Genomic DNA, 13,763 nt, shown 5'->3' with positions numbered 1-13,763 from the left:
TGCCCTTTTTGCTGGTAGGGAAGGAGAAGTCATCTAAGTCCAAGCTATAAAATCCCATTTAAGCTGTCTCATGGGCAAAGTATTTTCCCACAGAAGCTCATCTGAGCCTAATGGGCTTTCCTCCACTCGCACTGTCCTCCTCGGGAAGGGAGAGGCAGCACCCATCTCAGTCCCAGAGCCTTCGGGGAACTCTGAAAAGAAGCAGCCCACCGGTGATATGTCTTCAGCACCTGATTTTTTTAGCACCGAACCAGGCATTTGGGACTAAAACTCCTGCCGATGCCATTTGGTTTTCACCACCTTCGTTTTCCAGGCAATTGAAATTCTCCATCCGAATTAGCCGCAGCATCTGACTTTGGGGGAGGTGGGGACAGGGCTGTAAAAATAAACCCGTGCTTCCAACTTGCACTGCATTAGGAGCGAGGGGCTGGGGAGAGGGAGAGGTCCTTTAGCAGGCACGGCGAGGCTGTGACGTGGTTTTCCCCTTGGGTTGCACGTCAGGCAGATGATCTGCACGTGCTTCTTTCTGCTGCAAAGAGAATTAGTTCAAGATGTGAGAAGAACCGGGCTGCAGTTGTTAAGAGATGAAGAGAGACGGGGAAAAACACGCGTTGGAATAAAGAGGCTTAACAAAAGGGGTTGGGTTTTGGCTGGTCACCTCCCTTAGCTCTGCCTCCAGCTCTCCTCAGGTGGAGGCTGCTGCTGGCCCCGGGGTTTTCCAGGCGTCTGCTGTCATCTAGGGTCACCAGCCCCGGCGTCGGTCATGTTTTAAATCGTGCTGGTGGGCTCGTAGAAACCACGCTACTGTGCAGCGAGGAATGCAAAAGTATTTGGTCCAGGGAGAAAGAGACGGCCAGAGCAGGGGGGGTGGAGAGGGGGGCTCGAGCGTTAGTGTTGAGACATTTTGCGAGAGGAAGAGAGAGGGAGTTTCTCATCCCCACCTCCTCGAATTGTTTCTATACTTTTTCTTCAGCAGATCATTATACCTAAGGCACCTGCTCTCCTCGTGTTTCTGCTCAAGTACAAACATTTGGAGCACTGTTTTCAAACATTATTCCAACCTGATTTTGGCACATCTGTACCCCGTCCTGACGAATTTGCATGAGACCTAGTCTGGAAACAGCTCGTTTGAAATGACATTCAAGTGCTGTTTTAATATTCGGCTGCAGTTAATGTGGATGCAATTAGTTGACACTTGTAAATCCTCAAGTTAAAAGCCCTGTAAGAAGTGTAGGAAGCTGAAAGCGCACCTGAGGCCAAACCCTCAGCTACTGTCGGGCAGTGAACTTCTTCCACAGCTGGACCGGCACCACCTTGCCCTCTGCAAGCACCTGACCCACGGCCCCCGGATGCGATGCTGGAGCTTTACCATATATTTACATTGACTTCGCTAGAGTTTCTTCTGGCCTGGGAACGCAAACCCCCTTGTTCATTAAGACAGGCTCACGCATACAGAAGTGATCAGTATGTCCCATGGGGAAAAAATAATCAGCCCCATGGAGCCTCCTCATTCCCTATCAGCCCTTCGTAATACTTTCCTATTTTTTTGGATCAAAGTAACTCAGACCAGCCTGGCTCGCGGTGCCCCAGACACATGCATTTTTAATCCGCATCCAGACCAAGCTTCATTGTGCAATAGGCTCCCCGCTTCCAAAAAAACAAGAGATAACATGTACGTCTGCCTAGTCCATTCTTGCCTGAACCATAGACAAATTAAGACCAGCCCAGGTTCCAGGGCAGGAGAGGATCATTGTAAGGCAAATGAGACCTTGGCTCCTCGTGCTTCTGGATTTTGGGAGCAATTAGGAGACTGAAACCCAGACCTGGGAATGTTTTTCGCCGTGTTTTTACGGGAGCGGAGGATAAGGGCACTCGGTAGCGGCTTAGACTTGGCCCTTGGCAAGCGCGTGGCAGAGCCTGCAGTCAGGACCTCCTTCTCCAGCCTCCCCGACGGTGCTGGGCTGCACCAGCCATCACGCCGTGGCACCTGCCTAAGGGAAAAATCATTGATTTGCGATCAAGGGGGAAAATTGCAACCACGTTCCTCTTTCTCCTCACCCTTTTTTTTTACAACCCTTTAGATATCTCCTGTGAAGAAGCCTGCAGTAATCACTTCACCTTAAACGTGCACTGCCACCAGTGAAGGACAGCCGAGACGTGCTGTGGCTGTCCCTGCTGCGGGGCAGGGCAGACCCTGGGCTGGGGGACGGCTCCAGGGGTCGTGGGACTGTGGTGGGGTGCGGGGAGCTGTGGGACAGCTCAGGAAAGGGCACACGCCTCTTCTCCCCATGCGATTCCTCATCTCCTGTTTTAAAACTCACTCCCAACTCCCCCAAATTGGTGCTATCTCGGTCACCGATCATTAAAAAGGACTTTTATTACAGAAGCAATGACTCTGCTACTTCCCAAGACCTTTTCCTCAAGCTCTCTGAAGAAGCAGCGTACGCATTTCCAGGGCTCTCCAGCCCTTCCTGACAACTGTACTTTCATCTGTGCGCAAAGTCTGCTTTTACACTGTCTCCCTAAGTGCTAAGAGCAAGTGTTTTGATGTTAACTTCTGGGAATGAGCTCTTAAGCTACCACCTCACACTTAATTACAGTTATTTATTAAGTACTCAGCGTATCCAAGGGAGAACGGAGGTTTTCTGCTTCAAAGGGTTTCTGGACGTGGTTCGGCAAACACCTTTGACCAAGCAGAGTGCTTTTCCTACCCACGTACCATCGGACCCCGGAGCCCCCTCTCCTGCCAGTAACCCCATTGTCTTCAGAAGGATGCATGGCGGCCATAGGGCCCCCCTCCAGCAGCACGCCCAATCTTTAGGGCAGGGAGTCACTCCCCTCAACTGATCTCAGGTGCAGTGAGACCGTTCCTGTGGTCAAGCGTGCAGCTGGCTCGGCCCCACATTTCTGGCGGGGTGAGCACTGCCGTACATCCTGTTCAGGGTAATGACACTAATCCTGCCACTCTTACCACAGCCTGGTGATGAGGTGACATCGTTTAACTCTTTCCCAATCCTGATGCAAATAAAAGCCCAGGATAAAAAGCCCTGGGCAAATAAAAGCCCAGATGCTGTGATGCTCTTCCCTATTTTGAACCAGGGTTGGGTGATGCTGAGGGCCTGGGATGCGGGCAGGGCAGCAGTGGGGCGGTCCTGCGGCAGCATCGGCACCAAACTCCTCTGGCACTGCTCAGTCTGGCTCGCGGCACAGCCGTGGTGCGGTGCCGTAGCCAGCGGGCCTGCTGGCTCCACGCAGGGTCAGCTCTGCAGAGATCCCAGACGCCGACAAAGCCAAACGCTACTTCAAAGCAGAGCGAGCCTCAGCCCTCTTAAAATGCTCCAGAACAAAGATCCTCCCAACCCACTGAGCAGCAGGTGCAAGAAGTGGATTGGGACCAAGGGCTTATTAAAAGTGACCACGACGCACAGTTTACGGCATTTTGCTGGTGTAGGGAAGCAGAAAACTGCTTCAGGAGATACCAGCCTAGGGACGAGCAAGCTCCCTCCTAGTCCCAGAGTACGCGGGATGTGAGAGATGGAAACAGAGATCCCACGAGTTGAGCTCTAGACACCTCTTGGCATGAGATGAACGGTCTTATCTTGATACCTGTGTTTGTTTGCCCGGCTCCAAACCTGTCTCAGCAACACGAGAGCCTGCCTTGCCCTGCTCCTGCCTCTTGCAGAGACACCACCTCCGGTTCCAGCAGCCAAAGGGCCCACTGAGGCTCATCCGCACCGCAGCCCAGGGGCTTCCCCGCGAGATCCCGGGCAGCGCTGCCAGGGCAGCCCCGGCAGACGCTGCCACAGGAGGTGTTTTAGGGGATGGGATCCCTGCCCTGTGGAGCTTAGAGCTGGCTCTTTCCCCATTGCCCAGTCCAGTGACTTGAATATTTTCTTGCTGTATTTTGTGAGTGGGGCCTCAACAAACACATTTTCTTCTGTCAGAGCAGTGGAAAGGACCAAAAACCTACCTCAGGAGCAGTAAAACCCGCCCTTGCCAGTGCCTCTATGGCTCAACTGAACAGAGGCCGAGGACCGCATCTTGCCTGAAGTGCCCGTGCTCAGGTGCAATCAGGATCAGGCCCACGGCCGTGCCGCTGAGGTGCCATTGCAGCATGGGCTGGCAGGAGGGGGACCAGCCCATATCCTTGTACCGCAGAGTTTCGGACGTTATTCTCTGAAGCACTTGGTGCCAGCCAAGTGGATCACCCAGCTGAGCTTATCAGACAGCTCATTGTTCCTGCCTGAGTGATTCAGCCCCTCCAAAGTACTCCCTGGCAGCACAGCAGCGAGGAGGAGGAGGGAGGCGTGCGGCACAGGCAGATAGTCCTCCTGATAGCGGGAGGCAGATAAACACACTCCAGTTAATGGCTGAGCTGAGATCTAGTTGAGGCAGTTTGACCTTTCTGCTGGTAAGCCTCCCTTCAGCTGACATGAAAGAGTTTGACACAAGCACTCAGGGGAATGTGTGGCCAATAAGTGAGACTTACTTTCTCCAGCAAGTAATATTGATTAGCGCAGCGCCTGCAGACGGGGCTCGAGGCGGTGGTGGGATTTCAGCACAGCTCACTCAGGGAATGAGCAGAAGAGACAGCTGAGACACAAAGGTAAAATAATTTGTTGACCGAACCTGTAAAGTGTCCTTTCTGTCTTCTACTGCAGTGATCTATGCACTGCTGAAAGCCTTGGAGGGAGGGAGAGGCTTTGCAGGCTGGGCAGCGGCACTGGGAGCCAGCTGCTGTCCCTGCGTGGCCTGGCTCGTCTCCATCCGGGTGGGTGTCCTTGTAATTGAGCACCTCTTCTCATCTTCCTGGGCCACTTTGTCCATTGGCATCCCTGGTAAAGAAACATCTGTTAGGAGCACTGATGCTCTCTCAGAATTTGGGCAATTAGGAGAAAAAAATGGACCAAGGATCCATCTGAGCATCTGAGAGAGGATTTTTCCTCCCTCGCCATCCAGGATGGGCTCTGCCCCAGTGATCCAGCCGTAAAGGGTGGCACAGGACTGTGCCAGCACATGAAACCAAACCCAGACCTGTGCAGCCTCACTCCGGGAAGCAGTGTGGTGGCATTCCCACCAGGCTGAGGTCCCTGTCCCCCGCGGACCTGCGGACACAGGTCTCGATGAGCCTGACGATTCCCTGCTGGCTGCAGTGTTATAAGCCATATGTAGCATGGAGCGGCTGGGACTCAGCTTCTTGCTGCCCCAGACATCTTGTTGGTGGCACCACGAAGTTGCTCATGCTGCAAAGAGTGGCTGCCTGGAGTCTATAACCAAGGCCATTTGTTTCATGGGAGCACATTCTGAAAATCCTGCTCTTAGCCTTTTGCACTTACGGAGAGCCCAATCCACACATAAGGCAGTACCGTGCGCTTTGCCCAAGCCCATGGAAAGCCCAAAAGAGTCACAGCAGGGAAATGTGAACTACCCCAATTTGTTTTAGTTCTGTATTTATCCTGATGACACTTAAGTACCAGCAATACCAGCCAAATGCTCTGGGACGTGACGTGGAGACTGCTATTATGTAGTATTTCTTAAGTGCCCCAGCCCAAATGCCTCCCATAATAAACTCCTGATTTGCTCAGGAATACAGAATGGGGTTTTTGAAAACAGCAGGATGACCTAGAAGCTCAGGTTACACATAATCTATATGCAAAGGTACTTTAAATTCTTTTAAAGCAATGCATGATATTATGCCAACACTAACATTGAGTCCAGGTAAAGGTACCAAGCATTTATCATGCTGGGCAAAGCTTTCAGAAGGTTACAAGGATGCTCTCGCCCAGGATGTTATTGAATCTTTCCACCATGGCCTGCGCTTTTCTTTCCACTTTCTTCCTCTTGCTGCTACGTATGGAAAGATGAGGAAAAAGCAGAGCTTTTCCACCTGGGGTCTCAGGGAAGGACCAGGAGGCGGTTGCTCTGGACAAGTGTTTGCCCACCTACCGTCCCTCTGGCTAGGATGCGATCCTAGGGTTTGATCACCGGGGTCATGACGCAAACGCAGGGGCTTCCCGGGAGCTGGGATCAGCTGGGGCAGCCCCTGGCTGCAGGCACCTGTTTAGACGGGGATGCGATACGTAGGAAGAGTGCTCCCAAAGCGAGAGGGCGAAGCCCAGGTCAACACAGTGGGGGCACCCTCGGGAGCTGGCGAAGGGGTGTGGGACAGAGGTGGGAGCGCTCGGCAGGCTCAGTTTTGGCCGCATCTGTGCCCATGTGGCTGCAGGCAAACACATCCCATCCCTCGGTGAGCCTGCTTCCACAGCAGGTTTAACAACACGCATTAAAATACCAGCGGGTCCAGAATAAGAGATGCTGTTTGCGGACGCGAGTCAGTTTAAAGAGAAATAATACGCGTTAACCTGCATCGGGCTGCAAGTGGGGACAGGCCCTGGGCTGCCGGCGGACACCTGCTGCCTTGCCCCGGCAGGGGTGCGCCGCGGCAGGGCCGATCCGGTGCGGGCAGCTACGGTCTCGCAGCCCCTCTGCCAGCGAGAGCGAATCCTGCAGCCATTCAGGCGCAGATGGGAGTTTTGGGACCCTCAAGCTCCTGGGCTGGCCGGGTGCAGGCTGGTCCCTGTGGGTGCATCCAGCCCCTGGGGCTGCAAAGCTCCCAAGGCAGAGGAGTCCTGCTCTCTGCCATCCTGCCGTCCTCTGTCAGATCATGCTGTGCTGGCAGTTTGCAAAGCTGTCTATTATCGGCACGTTAATAACCTTTCACAATGTTTAATTACTTGGAAAGGTAATCGGTCCTGTGGTTGTTCTTTAAAAAGCATGCCCATTTCACTTGCTCTTGGCAAAGACTTCTGCTTTTTTGTCTTTCATTCTCGCAATAAATATGTTACAACTGATCCCGCTTCCAAAGGCAATACCTATTTGTAAAACAAAGAGGACGATTGCTCCCTGGCTTTCTGGGTATCAGCCCTGCAGCTGGGTGCGGTGCTACAGATCTCTCCCACCAACACTATTGTCGGGGAGACTATATCTGCCTTATTTTTTTTTAATGGCTTCTCATTTAAGGTGCCTGGTTTGACACGCACAGCCAGGTACTCAGGGGCAGAGTCTCCTTCACCAGCAGAGCTGGCCCCACTGCTGGCTGCGCATAAATAAACAGCCAAGAAGCCATAGGTAAGTAGCCCGGTCCCCTCCGCTCGCTGGCTGCTGCCCTTCGGCCGCCCACAGCAGCACGGGTGCAGGCTGTGACAGGCTGCGATGCCCCAGGCTGGGGCTGGGAGGACGGAGTGGGAGGACCCGGCAGCTGCAGGAAGAGGACAGGCAGACCGTCCAGGTGGGCGCGAGTGCCACCAGGCTCCCTCCAAGGCCAGCTAACCACCACATCACGAGGGTCAGGGGCTCAAGACTGCCAACAGTCACACCTCTGCCGCATTTGGTACCCCAAAAAAGTGACAGGTTGCTCTCTTGCCATGCAGCGATGCCACCACTCGTGACATGGGGCAGCTTGTGCATAGTGCCTTTGGGCTTGTGACCCTATGCTGGCAGCTGCAGCAATCACAGAGGTTTGGCCCCATCCTGGAGCCCACCAGCTGATGGCTGGGTGCCTGAGGCAGCTTGGGACTGCCGCATAGGCACCGTCAGGGTCCCCATGGCTGCCCCTTGCCACCCTGCTGCAGCCCTGGGACCTCAGAGCCAGCCCGAGAGCGGATCTGCCTCGGTGCAAACACCCTCCAGCACTTCTGTGGAGGGCACACGTGTGCACGCACACGCGTGTGCACGCACGCATGCACACCTGCCTGCACACATGCACACCTGTGAGCCCATGGGGACCTGGCCTGTGAGAACCTGCCATGCCAGGGGCTGGCCCTGGAGAGGGCACACAGCCTGTCAGGCCCAGGCTCCCACTAGCCACAGCCACAGCCTGCGGTAGCGGAAAGTATTCAACTAGATTGACTAAATTTGTCCTTTTCCACTGATGAACATTGTCCTATGAGCCAACATGTACCGCTTCAGCCAGGGGGTTACTCACTTTTGGGGAGAAAAGCATAAAATGGTATGAGAGCAAAACATTATTCCTGATGGCAGCAAAAGCCGCTGGCATTTTCTTCCTTTCTCCTTAAGTACGAGCTTGTCAAACGACCAAATCAAAAGCCCCCAGCAGCTTTCAAAGGGCCAGGCTCTCAGCCTGCAGGTTTCCCCACGTGAAGGCATAATCAGAAGCCCGGTCCCAGTCCCGCAGCCCATCCATGCTGGTGTTTTTCTCATTTTCTTGGAAGTCTTGACAGGTTTGTTTTCTTCTTTTTTTTTTGTTCTCTTTTTAAAAAAAGAAGGTTTTAGCAGCCCTGGGGCAGAAGGCTCTCACTTGCTAAATCACAAGGTTTGCCACATTGAAATGTAGGGACGTGCCCGCAAACGGGAACTGGCTGTCTTAGCTTTTGTTCTTGACTGTTTGCCAGAACCCTTAAAACAACAAGAGGAGGTTCAGCCACCTAAACATCCCTGTGCTCGGGGGAGCCTGTAAACGCGGGCATTAACACATCAGGCACCATCGGCGCCTTTGCCAGCAGCACAGGCGACCCCACTGCCAGGCGGCTGGGCGGCTGTGGGACGCGAGGGAGCAGAAATGGCCGGCAGTGCTGCCGGAGTCTCCCTCCGGGCACGGGCGCTGGGTTGTGCTGACCCGGGATCCTGCGTCCTTGCAGCGCTCGGTGATTGCAGGCGGGAGAGAGGTGCCGACAGTGGATGTCAGGAAACACCATTCAGTACTGTGATGTTAGAAATACAGTTATCCTAGGTTTTAGAGCCAAGTAAGTAGCGATCCACCTGCTGCCCCACCAGAGAGGTACCGGCAGGAACTGGGTATGTATCACTGAGATGACGGTCACATTTCCCCCCACCCAGCCTGTCTGAAGAACAGTGATGGGAAGGGACAGCGAGGGACCAAAACTTGTAGATCGGAAGAGATGATTAGCAAAATGCTGCCCTTAAAAAGCCAAAAAGCAACCTCTAGTGCAGCCAACAGTGGTAGGCACTTCCTCAGCACAGACCTAACCCGTAGGTCTCCACACCATTCCAGGGCTGTATATCCTTATTTAACTTGGACAGCACACCTCAATCCTCAGCTACAGATATATTTAGACTTCTATTTCAGTCATAGACTTGGAGAGAGACCAGGTCTACACCTCAGACCTTGCCTGTAGTCATTCCTTGGCCACCTCACTGTTCTGCTAATGTTTATTTAAACGGATGAGGGGTGGAGCATGACCTAGCAAGGGGTTGAGAAGCTCTCCTAATGTCCGTCCCTCAGCTGGGCTCTTGTCAGCCACCTCGCTGAGATGTTTTAACCTGGGAGGTCTAGGGCAGCACCGCATCTGCCTCCAGGCTCCACCTCAAGGTGCTCAAGGTCCTTCAAGTCCCTTCTGCTGGCTCCAGTTTCCTTCTCATGTATCCCAGTGGGGCCACCTCAGAGGGATTTAGGGTTTTGACAAGCTGCACTGTTCACCTCAAACTCTACCGGGTACTAACTCTACAGCAAGAGTCCCCCGGTCTTCACCTGCAGCTCTCTGTGCCAGCTTTCTCTTGGGCTCTCCTCCATGAGTCCCTGCACACCTTTGAATCACCAAGGAGCTCAGGAGCTCCAAATTATCCTTTCCCTGGGCTTTCTATCCCCGTTTAGGTCTCTCTTGGAAAAGTAGATGGGATGGAGCTCAGCTCCCACAGCACCTAGACCTTTCCTCTGCTCTCCCTGACCATCTCCTCCTGAATTTCCACCATCACCTGGCTGCCTCCCGGTCAGGGGAGCCTCCACCGGAGCAGGGATGCCCTCCAAGGCAGAGGCTCCCCCGACCGGGAGGCAGCACCCTCACTTCCAGCACTGCCTCAACCCCATCACTTGGGTGAAGGTTAACAAAGACGTGCAGGTGCAACCCCCGAACGTGCAACCCCCGAACCACGTCCTCGAGTTTGCAGGTCCCACGAGGCAGGCGAGCCAAACCCTCTTCCCTCACAACGTCACGGTGTTAGGTTATAAAGTTCAGTTTGTCAGTAAGTAAGCCAGTCCCACCCACGACATCTTTCCATACAATTATGGTTCACGGAGATACCAGGAAAAAAGGAGAGCCCCTGCCGGAGATGCTGACGTCTTTTTCCTTTCAGGTTCAATGGCTGCTTTATTGCGGTCGGGTTTTCTTCCTCCCCGCCGCCCGGTCTTTCTCTGACTAGAATCGTTCCCCTCTGAAAAACGTGGTGACTTTTGCTGAAAAGCAGTTCTGCCACTTCTGTAGCAAGGCAATGCTCATGAACAGCACAGTGGTAGTTACGGGATGTGTGGTTTACCTCAAGACGTCACATCTCCTCCCCCTGGAGACATCAGAAGGGTTATTGCTCAAATTCAGCTTCGACCGTATAAAGGAAAAAGGCCCTGTGACTTTCACTACTACTTTTAATGTTCTAAGAAACCTTCACACTCCTTTCTCAGCCTTCTTCAAAGGGCAATTAGCTGGGGCACAAGATGCTACCTTTTGGTAAACATACGCATATGAAGTGCGGTCTAAAATCCCATGAGTCAAATTTCAGTATTTCCTACACGGGGAAAGGAGCGATTGATTTTGGTTGGGGATTTTTCCCAGGCAAAGGCTGGCCAGAAAGCAGAGCTTCAAGTACCAGATTCACGCTTTCTGCCATTAAATACTTTCGGAGAGCAGAAGGGGTGAAATATCCAGCGTGCCTCTTTCAGTGCCCGAGCCGTGATGCTCAGCTGGGAGACGGTCCCTGGGGAGCCATTGCTGGGGACGTCTGTGGTCCATGCAGGCAAGTGGGGCAGCAGGGCTGGGCTCACCCCGCAGAGCACTGTGCTCTGCTGAGGCAAACACCAGCCCAGCAAAAGCTGGGCATCCTCTCTGCAACAGGAAAGCTGTGAAACGAGAGGTGGGCAGGCTTGGTCGCACCGGACACAGGCAGTGTGGGGCTGTGTTAGTGCACGCTCAAAAAGAGAGCTGAGAAAGGAAACCAGCAAACCAGATCTCCCCATCCCAGCTTAAAAAAAACAGCACACAGAAGGTAAACAAATACCATCACCAGTGGAAATGCAGCCATTCTCATCTCCTTCACATAGGCAGTGGGGAACAGTGCAGGGCTGCCCAGCCAGGCTGCCGGTGGCACGGAGATGCACTGCGGCCTGGGGGAACCCAGCTGCCACCGTCTGCCCCAGGTTTGATCCTCTCCCTGGTTATGCTGGCAAGGACACCCTTTATTTTCTCACAAGCCACCCCCAGGTTTTAACAACTTTACCCCTCTGCGGACCCGTGCCGAGCTGAACTATTACGGGCACAATGCTGTGAATCCTTGGGGCGGGAGGTTTTGCCCGTGCGGCAGCTGATGTGCTTTTCGTGAGCTTTCAGCCTTGCGAGAGCCCCAGCGAGCGGGGTCTGCAGGCACCGCTCCCGAGAGCTGCCCCCCCGAGGCCGTGCCAATGCTGGGAAGGGCAAAGGGTGCAAAGGCAAACTGTGCCGTGGCCTTTTGCTCACCTCAGCTTTGAGGGTAGAGCTGTGGTGTCTGACCAAAACCATGACCAAGCTCCCCTTTGCTAAAATAATAATTTCTGATCTCCCGTGTGGTGCCTGAGGATGGGGTCCCCAAGGGAGGCGCAGGCTTCTCTTATTTTTATGTAAAGACACTGCGTTACGCCTGATGAATGCAGGGTTTACTCATGGGTGCCTTCCTCCCGTGTGCAGTACCACGCTGTGACCTGCCCAGGAAATGCAGCTGGTTTCCTGCAGCGAGCCGGGCAGTGCCTTGCTAGCTGAAGAGCTCGTTCACCTGCCTATCACTCCAGCGCCAGCCTCTTGGCCTCCTCCAGGAAGGTTCTCATCCGTGGATGAAAAGAGCTTGCCAAGGGGATGAGCGGTGCTCACAACGCTCATGCGCGGAGGGAAAGCGACCCGCCCCCAGCTCCGGCAGCGGGAGCTTGACGCCTGCCTCCCCGCCGGGCGGGATGCGGGATGCACGCCAGGCAGAGAGAAACGGTTACGACACAACCCGGTGGAAGATGCGTGTGCGTGTGTGCATTGCAAGGACGTTATCTCCTAACGCCGAGGTGTGACTAGGGAAGGAGTTCCCTTCAACAAAGCTGCCCAGTGAGGAGAGGCCGGGGATGGGCACCTTCGTCCCCGGCACTCTGTCTCTGCTGGGGCTGGCAGGCTCCTGGCGTGAGCTAATTAACCCTTCAGTTGCTTAGGAAGCTCGGAGGACCTTAATTTGACAGTCACCGTAAACATATTTTGTCTGCCAACAGAGTCTTTCATCCAAGGATCTCAAAGCGCTTTATAAGTATTAATTAAGCTCACCAAGGTAAGTATGAATAATTATCGTCATTGAACAGTGTGGAAAACTGAGGCCAAACTCGCCCAAGAGCATCTGTCAGGTCCTGGGGACCGGCGCAGAAGAGGAGCAATTCCCAGGAGCTGGGAGAAGAGGAGCTGCAGTCACCAGGCTGCAAACCCTCCTGCAGAGAACAGCCTCAGCCCGCAAACCGGCCGAGTCTGCAGTGCTCCGCTCAAGGGTGTCCTCCCCTAGAAGACCACATGTTCGAAGGACAGGAAAAAAAAGTTATTTTCATTTTGGAATACAATGCAATCAATGTTGCTGTAAAAAATTTAGGCAAAAATGACATGAAAATATAAACTCCCTGTATTAGTGTGAAAGCTTTCTGAATAACAGAAAAGGAATGCTGTTACATTTATGCCGTGTCTTGTGTTAGTCCCTGCTACTGTTTTACGTGAAATTAGTAGTTTCTGAAAGTAATGGATAGTAAATCAGCTGTTGAGGAATTAGGGACAGAATTTAAGGACTATTTTAAACCCCAAATGATCAAGCCTTCATTAATACAAACTTGCTTATTATTTCCCCTTACTATTATGAATCTCAGGGCTTGGAGCACTTTAATTTTCCTATGCCTTCAAACATCCTGTATCAAGGAGTCTCAGATCAGGGGTGCTTAGGTTGCAAGTTCACGTATATTTTAAAGTGATAAAGACTCACTGTCATCATCTAGTCTGAACTCTTGCACAGCCCAGCCCAGAGGAATTTAGCTATTTACCTTGTAGGTAGCCCAACTACTTACATCACATTATTTGGCTAATTTTCGTGGCTGTATCTGTAACAGCTGAAGGTCTCTGAAGTTTCCCCACCTTCCAAGCCCTGCTCCATGTTGCATGGAGAGGCTCCAATATTGGGCTTCTTGTTTGCAAATTCCTTACCTACAGGAATGTTGTGGGAATGAATATATAAATATTGTGAGATTCTAAGATATCAGAGCAATGGGGAGGGGAGTCATAAATATACCTCATGCAGATAATAGCGGCTATAAATTCTATTGCCTTGATCTGGCTTGGCACCGGCGCCCTGCAGAGCTACTTGCTGTGCTCGTTCCTCTCTCCATGGCAAGCTTCGCTGTTTATTACTGATATGTAACTATAGCATTATGGTAGTCTTCTGGACGGTTCCAGATAAAAGCAGCCTTTTCGGTTTGAATTAAGCACTTTCCAAAGCAATAGCAGCTAAACTGAAGAACATCCATATGAGGTGTCTTATGGGGTTAAACTGACGATTCATCTTCTGCCAGCAAAACTCTCCTGTGCAAGTATCTTTTAGACAGCTATTTGGCCTCTGAGTTCGAACCATGCTTGATACCTGAGCCATCACAGATGGGGCTCTGAGGGATGAACGCTACCCAGAGTGAAGAAACTGAGTAGGTGACTCTTCTTCGTCATAGAGAATCCTCCAGCATCATGACTGGACTGGAGGTGCCG

Source organism: Mycteria americana, chromosome 3 (assembly GCF_035582795.1).
Source record: "Mycteria americana isolate JAX WOST 10 ecotype Jacksonville Zoo and Gardens chromosome 3, USCA_MyAme_1.0, whole genome shotgun sequence".
In the NCBI taxonomy this organism is placed as follows: Eukaryota; Metazoa; Chordata; class Aves; order Ciconiiformes; family Ciconiidae; genus Mycteria; species Mycteria americana.
Note: the sequence above shows the minus strand (reverse complement) of the source record.